We start from the raw sequence: 13,376 nt of genomic DNA, 5'->3' as shown, positions 1-13,376 counted from the left end.
TAAATAACAGTCTGACCCCTCCATTCCTAAAAATAACTTAATCTCTTTCATCCCTTGTGTACTTACCAGCTGTGATGAGTTTAACAACTGTAGTCAGTAAAACGAGTGTCAGGCATCTCTCCATCTCTCTCTTCTTGATTAATTCAACATCCAGTTCAAGCTTCTCCGCACTGATGATACAGAAGTACAGGCATCCTCTCACACCCCTTAATGAGAGAGAAAGAGGTCCAACACCCTCCAATCACACTCGCTGTTACCTTATTAGACACAACAGAGGAAATCATCAAACAACTTCAGTGACAAATCAGATGAGACTTTTATGATATTCTCCATATATATATATCTAACTGTCAGCGCTGATGAACTCCTCCTCCTCACCCATCAAGACACACACACACACACACACACACACACACTTGACTTACAGGAGACAGGAAACTCTCCAGTTTATTTACAGCATCAAAGCCCAACACCTGCAGAGACGAGATAAAAGCGCTGATAACTAACTGTGAATGTCCTAAACACTGTCTTTTAGTGTATACATATGTTATGTTAGCATGATATTAACATGTAATAAACTCAACTCTGTAAAATGAATACTCTTTTACAAAACCATTTAAGTAAATGTTTACCAAGAACACAGCGTACAAGTAAGTAAGTCCTTATTATACTGACAGGCAGAAGAAAAAAAACTGTCTTGTGAAACATTTTATCTATATCTCAGAATAATTCCTGTAACTAATGTGAAATTTACTTAATTGCACAAAAGTGTTTTCTTTCAGGTGACCCAGAAAAGAAAACTAATTTTCAGTGAAGATGAGCATGTTGTTCACCTTGTGACCAGCAGAGAGAGCCAGTGAACTACATTTCTGCTAAAGCACCTTGTTTTGCACATTCATACTTCCACAAGCTAACACAGTATATTTGAACAATGAAATAAATGAACCTCGACAGATATTACAATGATAGAAAATGTAGCTTTGATAGCATCAGTGGTATTTGAACACATTAAAATAGTGAATAGTGAAACAGATACTAAATAAAGATGAAGATGGCATAGAGAAAATATAGAATAACATAAGGTCGGTCCTGAGAGTCTCAGTCTGGCAGAGTTTAGCTTCAACCCTGATAAAAACTCACCTGCCTGTAGATTTCTAGCAACCTTCAGACCTTGATTAGCTTGTTCAGGTGTGTTTGATTAGGGTTGAAGCTGAACTCTGCAGGACTGAAGCTCTCCAGGACCAACGTTAGCCACCCCTGATATAAACTAACTGTGGTTGGTTTTAAATGGCAGTCATGTGGTCTCTTCCTGTCTACACTGTAGTGGTTCTTATCCAGAATGTGACACTTTGTTGTGCTGGCTTGGTGTCAAGATACTTAGAAGAAAGTGCAATTACGTTTACCACACTTGCGTTGATTTGTCTTAGAAAAAAAATTAGATGTCATTTTGACGTGCACACACTGATGTCCAATTGATGTCGAAAAAAAAAACATCAAATGGACGTCAATTTTTTTATGTCAATTTGACGTCCACACACTGATGATTTTGGGAAAAAAAAAAAAGAAAAAAAAAATCAAACTGACATCTGTTTGACATCCACACACCGATGTTCAATTGACGTCAAAAAAAAAAAAAAAACCTCATCGAATTGATGTCAATTTTTTGTCAACAAACCAGGTCAAAAATGCAAATCAAACTGACGTCAAAAATTTGACGTCCATTTGACATCCACACACTGATATTATTTCGACCACCAAAATAACGATACAAAAGCAATGCAATGAAAGAAAAATACAAAGTTCTGTCATGATACTCTAAATGCACAGGCTAATAGGTCCTTAACTCAACTGCTCGTAATCACATCATTATCTATAGGACACAGATGATTGGTTCCTGCTGTATTAGTAGCCAATGAGCCTGCATGCTCAGTCTTCAAATACACGAATAGCATTTGCCTTAGCAATGCAGCACGCTTTCAGAAACCCTCCACCTTCACCTGTATAGATCTGCTATGGGTAATTCTTGTATGCTATATTGTACAGCAGCAGCATGTCTTACTTGCTCACAGCAGCGTGTCATGTATGTGTTGGCAGTAGCAAATCCCGTACTCGCTCTGCAGCAGCATCAGCAATAATCAACAGCAGTAGCAGCGTAGCAGATGTATTCCACCAAGACCAACATACCAACATCGTCATACCCATTACCATGCCAAACACTCAGAGAGTTATATTGAGAGGTATATTGTCATAACAGAACTTTTATTCAGTAAACTTCAAATCAATAATACAAATGTAAATAAAAAATGCACCTATTCTGATTGAGAACAAAGATCAATGGCTGTCTGGACTATCTGGCATCCCATACCCCCATTTCTGTCGGGAGCTGATCAGAGATAACACAAAAATATACGCAATTCAGAAAAAAGTGCACAGCAATGAAGGGGGCAAAATAGACACATTCCACCCACCAAATTGCAAATGTGTCAAATAAAATCAATAATTAAGCCACAATGCAGTAACACAGATTCTACAACGCAGAGTACAAAACAGACATACCCACTCAAACACACACTCACACACACAATTATACAAATTAACTGGTGAGGCATAACAATATGGTACAATTGAGCCAGAAGACTCAAATAAGAGGTAATCAGGAAATCAAGTTGATTAATAAAGCTTTCCTGTTCATTTTTGTTAAATTTTGATGTTATGTGTAACAAAATGTCTTTCCCTGTGTACTCAGGTTTAACTAATAAAATTAAAGCAAAAACTGAAATTTCAACATTTCAAAAAAAAAAAAAAAAAAAAATCTAAACCTTTACAAAGAGCTGTATTTGAGAATGTCTAAATATATTTCCAAATTCACAACGTGACAGACAAGTTTTGAAAGTAACATGCGAGCCATGAGATTTAAGATTACTCACAGGTAAATCAAGTCAAGTCACCTTTATTTATATCTCTTTATTCAAAGATGCAAACAGAATTAAATTATTCTGTAAATTAGCTCTAAAACTACAACAGTTCAGTACTGATTCAGTTCGGTTCAATAACTGTAAAGTTCATCAATTATGGAATGAGTTCAATTCAGCAATAAAGCAGAAAACAGTGATGTCATCATCCAGCTCAGTTCAGTCTGATAGTGTCAGTGCAGTCAAATCAATAATATTGTTGAATATTAAGTGTCCCCAACTAAGGTGACAGTGTCAAGTAGCCCAAACTCCACTGGTGACAGAAATAGAGGAAAAAGTCTTGGAGAAACCTCTGGACATTCTGGATTTTTTAAATTTTCAAAATAAATAAATAAAAAACTAATAATAATTTATAATACTGAAATTTCAATGATTGAAATTGTAGCCTATATTACTGCACCTCATCTGTATCCACAAGATAGCAGTAAAAGACTGTAAACAACTGAAATCACAGAACTGAAATGCTCTGAACTGTCATTATCAAGGTCTATATAAATCATAACCTCATCTCCAAATCTACAACACTTTTACATACAAACCAGCATGAATAGTCAATAGCCAAACGTCTAGAACTGCATATTCATTTTCCAAGATATGTTGTCAGTGTAGTACATTAGACTGCATAAAGTTTGAAGTTTATTTTTTCTGCTTAACAATTTTGAGTTAACAGAAAATACTTGTGATAAAATAACATTAGAAAATCACAACAGAGATAAATTCAATATGGAAGTCAACCATATTAAAAATTTCTGTAAAATACAACCACATCAAAGACAGACAACAGAATAATCAAGATAATGAATCAGATATTCTTAAAAGAGTCTGTTCATTCTTGTCTTTAACATTCTTTAGCTGGAATCAGAACAATTCAGGAATCAGGAGATGAGCATTATGATCTCTCAAATAATGAGAAAGATCTTTCTCTTAAAAATGCTGTTGGCTTAAGGATTCAATATATACATTTTTGTAATATTTAGTTTTGTTTCATTTTGTGTGAGATGTAATTATTGTATCCCACAATGTAATGAAATTAAGTTATTAGGACAGTTCTTTTCTATTGGTGTAAATGTACAACTTCACAGCCACTGAATAACATTTATGCAAACATCCTTCAACAATATTTTCTAACATACAGTATATTTAACAAATGCTCAGAAATTCATCTGTGAAAGACATTGTAACGATCATGTTTTGTCACTGGAAGACTCTCCTACATTCCTCAGAAAGAGGAAATAAATGGTTAAGTGTAGAAACATTTAACCCTGACTCTGATTCATAACACTGAACTGTGGAAATCACGGCAATAAACAATGTTTAGAAATGATAATGGTAGCAGTATTTCATTTATCGAGATTGTGTTAATGACCATATTTAAGTAGTTTATCAACAGTCCATTTTCACAGACTGTGATGAAGTGTTTTAACGGTCATCAATATCGTAAATCCTGCAAAGTTTTTTATATTTTCTTTTTTTTTTTTTTTTAAGTATGTAGATTTTATAACACTATACTTAACATTATATTACCTTTGCATCAAATTACAAAGAAAAAAAAAAGTTAACACTGCTGTGAGGGTGGGGATATAAAAATGACATCTTTCTCTCTTTTGACTGCCTCTCTATTTTTTTCCTCTTTTTGAAAGTTGTGAAAACATTATATTGGAGTTTTCCTTTACTATTGGTGCAAATGGAAACAAAAATGTATTTAATGAAGTCTTTTATTCACCGCTCTATAACTTTACCCAACCATAATGACTTCTGCTTCTGAGAAACCTGGAAGTGTGAAAAGGGTCTATAGACAATATCTATTTTTATGTCACAATTATTTTAACAGAAGAGAAGGTAGAAAATAGTCATGGAAACTAAAAATGATGACTGCTTTTGACAAGTGTTTTTATTATAAAAATATAAAACTTTTAACTTACCTGAGCAAATGACTTGAGCACTCTTATTATGACACTCGCCATGAAAACTCAATTTTATGGATTTTAAGTGTAGACTCTGATCCAGTACAAATTGCAATTTTCATTAAGACTGGCCTTGAACCAAGTCCAAAATGAGCATCACCCAGAGCATCTACAGGTTCTCCATAGTCCAGCTCTCTACACACCACTGCAGTATCAGCCAAATCCCAACCAACACCACACACTGTTCCCCACTGACCTCTATGAAGAACCTCCACTCTACCAGCACAGCGACTGTGACCACCAACCAACCTCACATTCTCATGGTCTGATGATGAGAGAGCTGACAAAATGAGAGAAAGATAAAGGGATGAGAAAGAGTAGAAGAGAAACATACATACACATAGGGTTAAAAAAAAGTTTTTGAATGTAATATTTCTTCCTTTTTCTCTCTGTATTGCAGTGGACCTCTTTAGCTATTGAAATGGTATTGTATAAAAGGACTGTGCAATACGGAAGCCCTAAGGTGCCATGCATTATTCTTTTTTCTGTATTGGTTTTTCACAAAATTGTTTGATCACAGCCTAATTTACTCAACATGACAAAAGTTGTTCTCTCTTCCTATTTATGTATTTTTTTGGTATGGATGTAACAAAAGCCATTTCTATACTCTATATATACACTACTTAATCATGGATAAGTAAACTTTGAAAAGGGAAATATGTCAATAAATCACTTCCAAATTAATGTTTATCAAATCAGAATTGTATCATTGTAGACACTAAAGTGACTATTTCTATTTCATTTCTAGTGAACTCAAGGGACAGAGATTTCTGTACAGTTATAGATTGATGTTTGACAAATGCAATTAAATAGTCTACAGCTGACCAGAGAAACTGTTTTTTTGTCATGTGAAAACTAATCAAAGATCTAATAATCATATGATCTGTAAACATCAAATGCATTTATTATTATTATTATTATTATTATTATTAAACTGTCATCTGAGACACCACATTACAGTCAAACTTAATTTTAAGTAGCCTATTTGAAAAACACCAAACTTAATTTCTGACAATAACTTCACCACTTTCATCCCTTGTGTACTTGTGATGAGTTTTACAACTGTAGTCAGTAAAATGAGTGTCAGGCATCTCTCCATCTCTCTCTGCTTGATTAATTCAACATCCAGTAAAGCTTCTCCGCACTGATGATACAGAAGTACAGGCATCCTCTCACACCCCTTAATGAGAGAGAAAGAGGTCCAACATCCTCCGCTGTTACCTTATTAGACACAACAGAGGAAATCATCAAACAACTTCAGTGACAAATCAGAGGAGGCTTTTATGACTTTCTCCATATATATCTAACTGTCAGCTCTGATGATCTCCTCCTCCCCACCCATCAAGACACACACACACATATATTTGGCTTACAGGAGACAGGAAACTCTCCAGTTTATACAGCATCAAAGCCCAACACCTGCAGAGAAGAGATAAAAGCACTGATAACTAACTGTAAATGTCCTAAACACTGTCTATTAGTGTATACATACACTGTGTGCAGAATTATTAGGCAAGCTGACTTTCTGATCATATTTTTTTTCCAAGCACATTTTACCAATTTCAATCCACATCAATCTTAATAACTACTATTAATAATGTTTTTAATCATTTATAAGTGATATATAATTGTTCATGAAGGCTGGAAATGAAAAACGCTTTATATTCAGGTGTGCAGAATTATTAGGCAGGTTTGCTTTTACAGGCAAAATGAGCCAAAAAAGAGATTTAACTCAGACTGAAAAGTCAAAAATGATTAAATACTCATGAGAAGGACGCAATACTAATGCAATACTAGAAATTGCAAAGTTAAAGCATGACCAAGGGAAAGCAAAATGCTCATTGGGTCAGCGGGGTCATACAAAAACAGGTGGAAAAGAAAAGACACATGTTAACTGCAAAAGAGTTAAGAATTAAGGTGAAGAGTTAAGTGTGAAACCATCAGGAACCCTTTAGTCTCCAGCGCCACCATTTTCCAGAACTGCAACCTACCTGGAGTCTCCAGAAGTGCAAGGTGTCAAGATCTCAGAGACTTAGGTTAGCTAAAGAATCCTAAAAAATGACCCGCTTTTAATAAGAATCACAAGCGGAAGTGTTATAAAATACATGAAGACTGGGTTTTTATAGGCCTTATAGACAGACAGATTGAGAGTGACTCCTGAAGGACCAGCACCACATCCTCTTTTACCACTGTTTGAAGAATTTATCTTCCAGAATCTGGTAGTAAGTTTTGGAAGATCATTTTTAGTCCATCTCTGCAAGACGGATATTTCAGGATTAGAGAGGGACTAAAAGTGAACTCCCACACTTTACTGCCAGATTCTGGAAGATAAATTCTTCAAACAGTGGTACAAGAGGATGTGGTGCTGGTCCTTCAGGAGTCACTCTCAAGCTGTCTGTCTATAAAGCCTATAAAAACCCAGTCTTCATGTATTTCACAACACTTCAGCTTGTGATTCTTATTAAGTGTGGGTCATTTTTTAGGATTATTTAGCTAACCTAAGTCTCTGAGATCCTGGCACCTTGCACTTCTGAAGACTCCAGGTAGGTTGCAGTTCTGGAAAATGGTGGCGGTGGAGACTAAAGGGTTCCTGATGGTTTCACACTTAATTCTTCACCTTAATTCTTAACTCTTTTGCAGTTAACATGTGTCTTTTCTTTTCCACCTGATTTTGTATGACCCCGCTGACCCAATGAGCATTTTGCTTTCCCTTGGTCATGCTTTAACTTTGCAATTTCTAGTATTGCATTAGTATTGCGTCCTTCTCATGAGTATTTAATAATTTTTGACTTTTCAGTCTGAGTTAAATCTCTTTTTTGGCTCATTTTGCCTGTAAAAGCAAACCTGCCTAATAATTCTGCACACCTGAATATAAGGCATTTTTCATTTCCAGCCTTCATGAACAATTATATATCACTTATAAATGATTAAAAACAATATTAATAGTAGTTATTAAGATTGATGTGGATTGGAATTGGTAAAATGTGCTTAGAAAAAAAATATGATCAGAAAATCAACTTGCCTAATAATTCTGCACACAGTGTAATAATAATAATAAAAATATCAGCAACCAGTATCAGAAACGGCCAGTTTGCTTGTAAATATAAATCAGAATCTGAATTGGCCATGAAAAAATACTAAATACAATCTGGGCTGTCTTTTTCTATCAGTTATTCAATATTGTCTTTCATAAAGGTCGAGGTCAGGGATCTTGGGCTTAAAAGGTTGGTGACCACTGCTGTACTGCATCTTCATACTTTGAATATTTTACAGTGTGGACGAGAGCTTTGGTTATATCAGTAAGGAAATATAAACAATCTATATAAATCAAACTAAGAGAAATGAAATATTACACAAGTTATTGACGGTACAAAGGAAGATCCTTATGTTAAATATTAAACAACTTTAATTTAATATGTTGAAAGGAATTGTCTGGCCCTTTAACTGAAGGTAAAAATACCTGCACTGGTGAGTGTGACGACTGTGGACATCAGTAGGATTGTCAGACAGTTCTTCATCTTCCTCTGCTCCGCACTTTAGTACAAACTTTTCATCAACTCTCTTAGCAATTCTGAAGAAAACAGAGTGAATGTGGGAAACACTTCAGAGTACATACAGCACCAAAGTCAGACACAAGCACTGATAACTGCTGACGAAAAACACAAAGACAGAGAGACATATCAAACTACTGAATAACAGAATACAATATCCCATAGACCTTTATTGTTTTATGTTGCAACATTCCCCAGTTTCACAATAATGATAATAATAATGACATAATATCCATGCACATAGTCAGTCTGATTTTAAATGCTAAACAGAAAACATTTAAATCAATTCAAACCAGCAATCAAATTGGACACAAATATAAAACTAGTACATAAAACAAACATATGAATGCCATGTATCAATGTCTGACTGTCACAAAACCCTCTGCAGGATATAAAGAGAACAACAAGCCCTTCTGCTCAGTTCAAAGAGTCATTACATTATTTTGAGGTAAAGATCCTTGACCACAGCTGCTGTTTATAAACTTATTTCCCAAAGTACATTCCAATGATCTTTAGTAAAATATTGTGTACACTATCAGTGGGTCTACATTCAAAAGGAATATGATATTTTTATGTTGATATTTTTTAAGTATAATATTTTTAATTTGCTGTAAAATATTAAAGACTGGGGCAGTGGAAGGTAAATGGTGAAGCATCTGAAATCATAACAATTATATACAAACTGATTACATGTTAGGATTTTTTTCCCCTCCAAATTGCCAAATCTACATCATAGAAATGTTTCAGATCACTTAAAAGCTTTAAAAGGATTTGAGGCAGTGGGTGTGGTTTGAGTTATACAGTCCCTCCCTATTTTCCTGGCTCCTCCCCACAGCATCGTAGTCTGTTATTAGAAAACAAGAGAAAATAAATGTATTAATATATACTTTAAAAAGTATCATAAACATCAATATTGGCAGTCAAGTTAAATGAGCTATCAAGATCACAGAAATGAAAGCTCTAGTGTAAGTTCTGCCGGGAAGACTCTATTGTTACGTCATCCATTAGATCAGATCTAACCAATCATTATCGAACACTTGGGTATAAAGCATCGGTACTTACACTTATCTGAGTTCGCAGATGTTGACGCCAATCTCCACCTCCATCCTCCCCACCACCACCAGAATGGTCCCTGTCCATACCCCCGTGGGGGTCGGCTACGCCCCTGCCTTAATTCCGGGCAGGATATGCTGAGCCTACAACCCTTTGGATGTGTGCTACGGACGGGGCCTACGCCAAAGAACTTTATCTTATTCTGTAGCTTACTGGTTGTTAATAAATTTCATTGTTATGTTATCTTGCCTCCCGAGTCTTTCTGGTAGAAATTGATATTATAACACAATTATAAAACGTAAATGTAAATTAATTCAGTGTAAGGTAAAAAGGTGTCAGTAACGTACCAATCACATCACTCATACACTCCCCGACATTCTTCCGACATTCTTCACATCATCATAATCCTCCTTAACGCCATCTAATATGAATGTTTCTATTATTAATTATGAGTTTATATGCCAATATAATTTGAAGATAAACAAACAAACAAAAATGTGTAATTTGAGAGAGGAATTTGAAACCCACACCTGCTTTAATCACTGGAGAATTGTTGTACAATGATGACATCATCATATAGTTTTCTGGCAGGTCAAAATAGACAAAATAATGAAAAATTGAATGCATATGGGGTGGAAGACCTCACATTCATCATCGTGGTAAGTCACCACCCTGTGGCTGCAGGGTGAACTGTTCTAGGTCTTTTAAATTAATCAAATACTTCTGTATTTTTCAGACTGCTGTTCATTGTGTAGGAAGTGTTTGGGCATTCATCTGAATCTAGGAAAGGATTTTTGTTCATAGTGATGTCACAATTAGGGCCCTGAAGTCCCTGCAGGTTGGCTAGAATGATTAGAGAGAAGTACTATTAATAGGTCTTCTTTGAGTATGCTGGGTTTTGCTTATTGTATGTTCTCTGGCGAGCCCACTGCTCTTTTTAGCTCTCTTATTATTTCTGAGTGTGCTGGCCCCCCTCCCACTTGGGAGTGGTTTGGAGGCCACCACTCTGTTGTAGGCTGGCCCTTGTCAGACCGCCTTGACAGCCACCTCAGGGTAGAGTAGTTTGTCTCCTCTTCTCATGGTTTGGAGAGATTTATGTGGAAAAAAAAAATCAAAGAGACATGCCCTTTTACTTCAGATTGATTTAATGTCTTGCGCCGGCCCTCAGGGCCACCTGACATTGTTACCTAGTTAGCATCACTCATTCTAAAATTGATTTAGGATAGCTAAGGCTTTCATGGTATTTTTTAGCCACCTTAGCAGTGTCAGTTTAAATGTGATTATGCCTCCTCTCAGCTCAGAGTTGTTCTGTAGAGGCCGCTGCTCCGAGGGGTGCCAGGTAGATCTATGCTTTGTGGGCTGGCCCTCACCTGGGCCACCCTGACAGCTAGAGTAGGCTAAGCGCTAGGGATTTGAAGGCGGTCTGTTAAGCATTCTGCCTCTGACCCCTCATTAGGTGAGTGTAGGTTCCCTTTGGCATCCCTAGTTCTGGCCTCCTTTCCATAGGGGGTGGGCCTTGGCTGGACCACTCTCTTCGGCATTGGGGCATAATGCAGGTTGGTGTGGAGGCAGAATAGGCGGTTTAGGCCCTTTTCACTTCGCGAGAACTTTCTGAGATTGCGATAAAGTTGCCTAATATGACAATTTTTTAGTGATTATTGAGGGAACGCTCTTTGCGCGCTTTCTGCCATGCCAAATCCATTATACATTTTCTTTTGAAATTAGCAGTGGTTTGTGAACGTACTTAGACGCTTTAATAATGGTTTGTCAGGAGAGTTTATGCTGGGCTGTGTATGTTGTGCGACAACACGGAAACTGGAACTATTACAAGGAAATTTATGTGTTTTTAAAGAGGAATCACTTCTCCTTAGCCTTACCTTGGAGTTAGTTCGCCCTCCACCTATGTGTGTGTGCGAGAAAGCAGAGGAGAGGTCATGTAGCTCACCTTTTTGTGTGTGTAATATTTATATATGCCATATAATTATAACTTCTATTTATTTTTATTTTGAGCGTGAGAACCGTGTGCACACTGTCGATTCACCACTATTAGAACTACCACCGATTTGTGGCTTTTGTGGCTCTGATTGAAAATTAACTAGAGACTTGTGCTTTGCGCATCCCGTAAACTGCTGCTTTATGTCGAAGTAGGCTACTGCCGGCCCAATTTATCAGTGGCCCACCAGGAATTCTCCCGAATCTTCAAGGAGATATTCTTGGTATATAATTACAGTTAGTGGTTACGTGTTATTTTTTTTTTTACGTTGCAGAAAGAAAAAAAAAATCCCGAAAACATGTTTGCACATTTTTTTACTTTAGTTTAAGTTTATTAATAAATCAATAAACAAAACCTTCATTCTTTTACATGCATCTCAAAGATCAAGTTTAATTGTGAGTGTGAAGTGGGGGTGGCACGACAGGGTTTGGCCTAGAGCGGCAGTTGAGCTTGTGCCAGCCCTGGTGCTGTATTTAGCCATGTAGTACTGGCAGCCAGGCAGCTGGCCCTAGCGGGCCGCCTTGGAGGCTAGTCCCCAGCAGTAATGGGTTTTCTGGTAGGTGGACATAGACTTGCTTCAGATAGTAGGCCTCAGCAGGCCTCTCTGAGGGCGTGTTCCCACCAGTGTGGGTTTCTGGCAGCTACTGAATGCTTGTTCTCAATTATTGGCCTTAGCAGGCCTCTCTGAGAATTAGCAGGCCTCCCTATGGGCGAACTCCAATGCTGCAGGCCCTAGACAGCTAGCTAGTCTTGCTCTCAGGTAGCTGGCCTCAGCAGGCCTCCCTGAGTATTAGCAGGCCTTCCTGTGGGCGAGCCCCAGTGTTGTAGGCCCTAGACAGCTAGCTATCAGGTAGCTGGCTTCAACTGGCCTCAACAGGCCTCCCTGAGAGCCAGCCCCCAATAAGTGGGTGCATGATGGTTAGCAATAACTATATTCAGCCAGTGAATTTTGCCATTGAAGTGTTTGGTCTTATTGGGCCCCTCTGAAGGTGAATTCCCCACAGAGCGGGTACTTCTCTACCAGTTAAGATTTGATACCAGGTAGCTAAGGTCTTGTTAGGTGGTTGGCCTTTCTAGCCTCCCTGAGACCGCACACTACTATGTGTTGCTGGCTTGGCTAACTTAGTTCACTTTTGTATTCTAGCCTATAGCCTGGTCGACCTAATAGGTCGAGCTTTTGACTGCCCTTTCTCTGGTATAGATTTGAGTACTTAGCTCCCTAAGTCTGGTCAGAGGTTGAAGCCTTCTCTTGAGGCCTCCCAGTTAGATCAGCCCTTAGGCTGTAAGCGCTCCCCTCACGAGGGTTCCCTTTTAGAGTGTGCGGCCTCCTTAGCGCCTTAAACATAGGTGCTTTGTAGATCCTAGGATCGAGCAGAGTAACTCTCCTCGCTTACAAGGGTCGATAGCACTTCGCTGTGTCCTGTGCTCCAGGATGCCCGTCTCTAAGATCCGGTCTGAGTTGGTCTACTGCCCTTTCTGAAGTCCCTCTTTCTGGATGTCTCTTCATGAGACTTCTGTGTCTAGAGACTGTTTCTGAGGAAACAGACAGGTTGTTGGCAGACTAGGTTACTAGTACACCTAGAAGCCAGGTCAGCCTCCTTAGTGGCATTTGGGGTTGACTTTGTTCCCCTGAGAAATGACTGATTGGGGTGCCTTTGGGCACCCTAGCCATGCTCCCTAAAAGGTACCCCTTCTGAGGAAGTGGTTGGTTCCAGGCCTTTGTGTGGCCTTGGCAGGCCTTCATATGTAAAATATGGAGGCCGCTTTGAGGCTTATAGCTGAGGCTTTGACCGCTGGGAGCACTGTCACTGACAGCCCAGTTGTGACCCGTAGGGTGAGTGGG

At 37.9% G+C, this 13,376-nt stretch overlaps 1 long non-coding RNA gene across 1 annotated transcript; it reads right to left on the bottom strand.

The window, feature by feature from the left end:
- Nucleotides 1–57: 57 nt before the first annotated feature.
- Nucleotides 58–497, bottom strand: LOC125245479. The gene is made up of 2 exons (XR_007179554.1): nt 426–497; nt 58–257 (listed from the first exon to the last, which is right to left on the bottom strand). It is a non-coding gene; the product is annotated as an uncharacterized LOC125245479 (long non-coding RNA).
- Between the last annotated feature and the right edge of the window lie 12,879 nt (nt 498–13,376).

The sequence above is a fragment of the Megalobrama amblycephala genome, linkage group LG14, assembly GCF_018812025.1.
Source record: "Megalobrama amblycephala isolate DHTTF-2021 linkage group LG14, ASM1881202v1, whole genome shotgun sequence".
NCBI classification, from domain to species: Eukaryota; Metazoa; Chordata; class Actinopteri; order Cypriniformes; family Xenocyprididae; genus Megalobrama; species Megalobrama amblycephala.
Note: the sequence above shows the minus strand (reverse complement) of the source record. Positions and strands in the feature narration are given on the sequence as shown.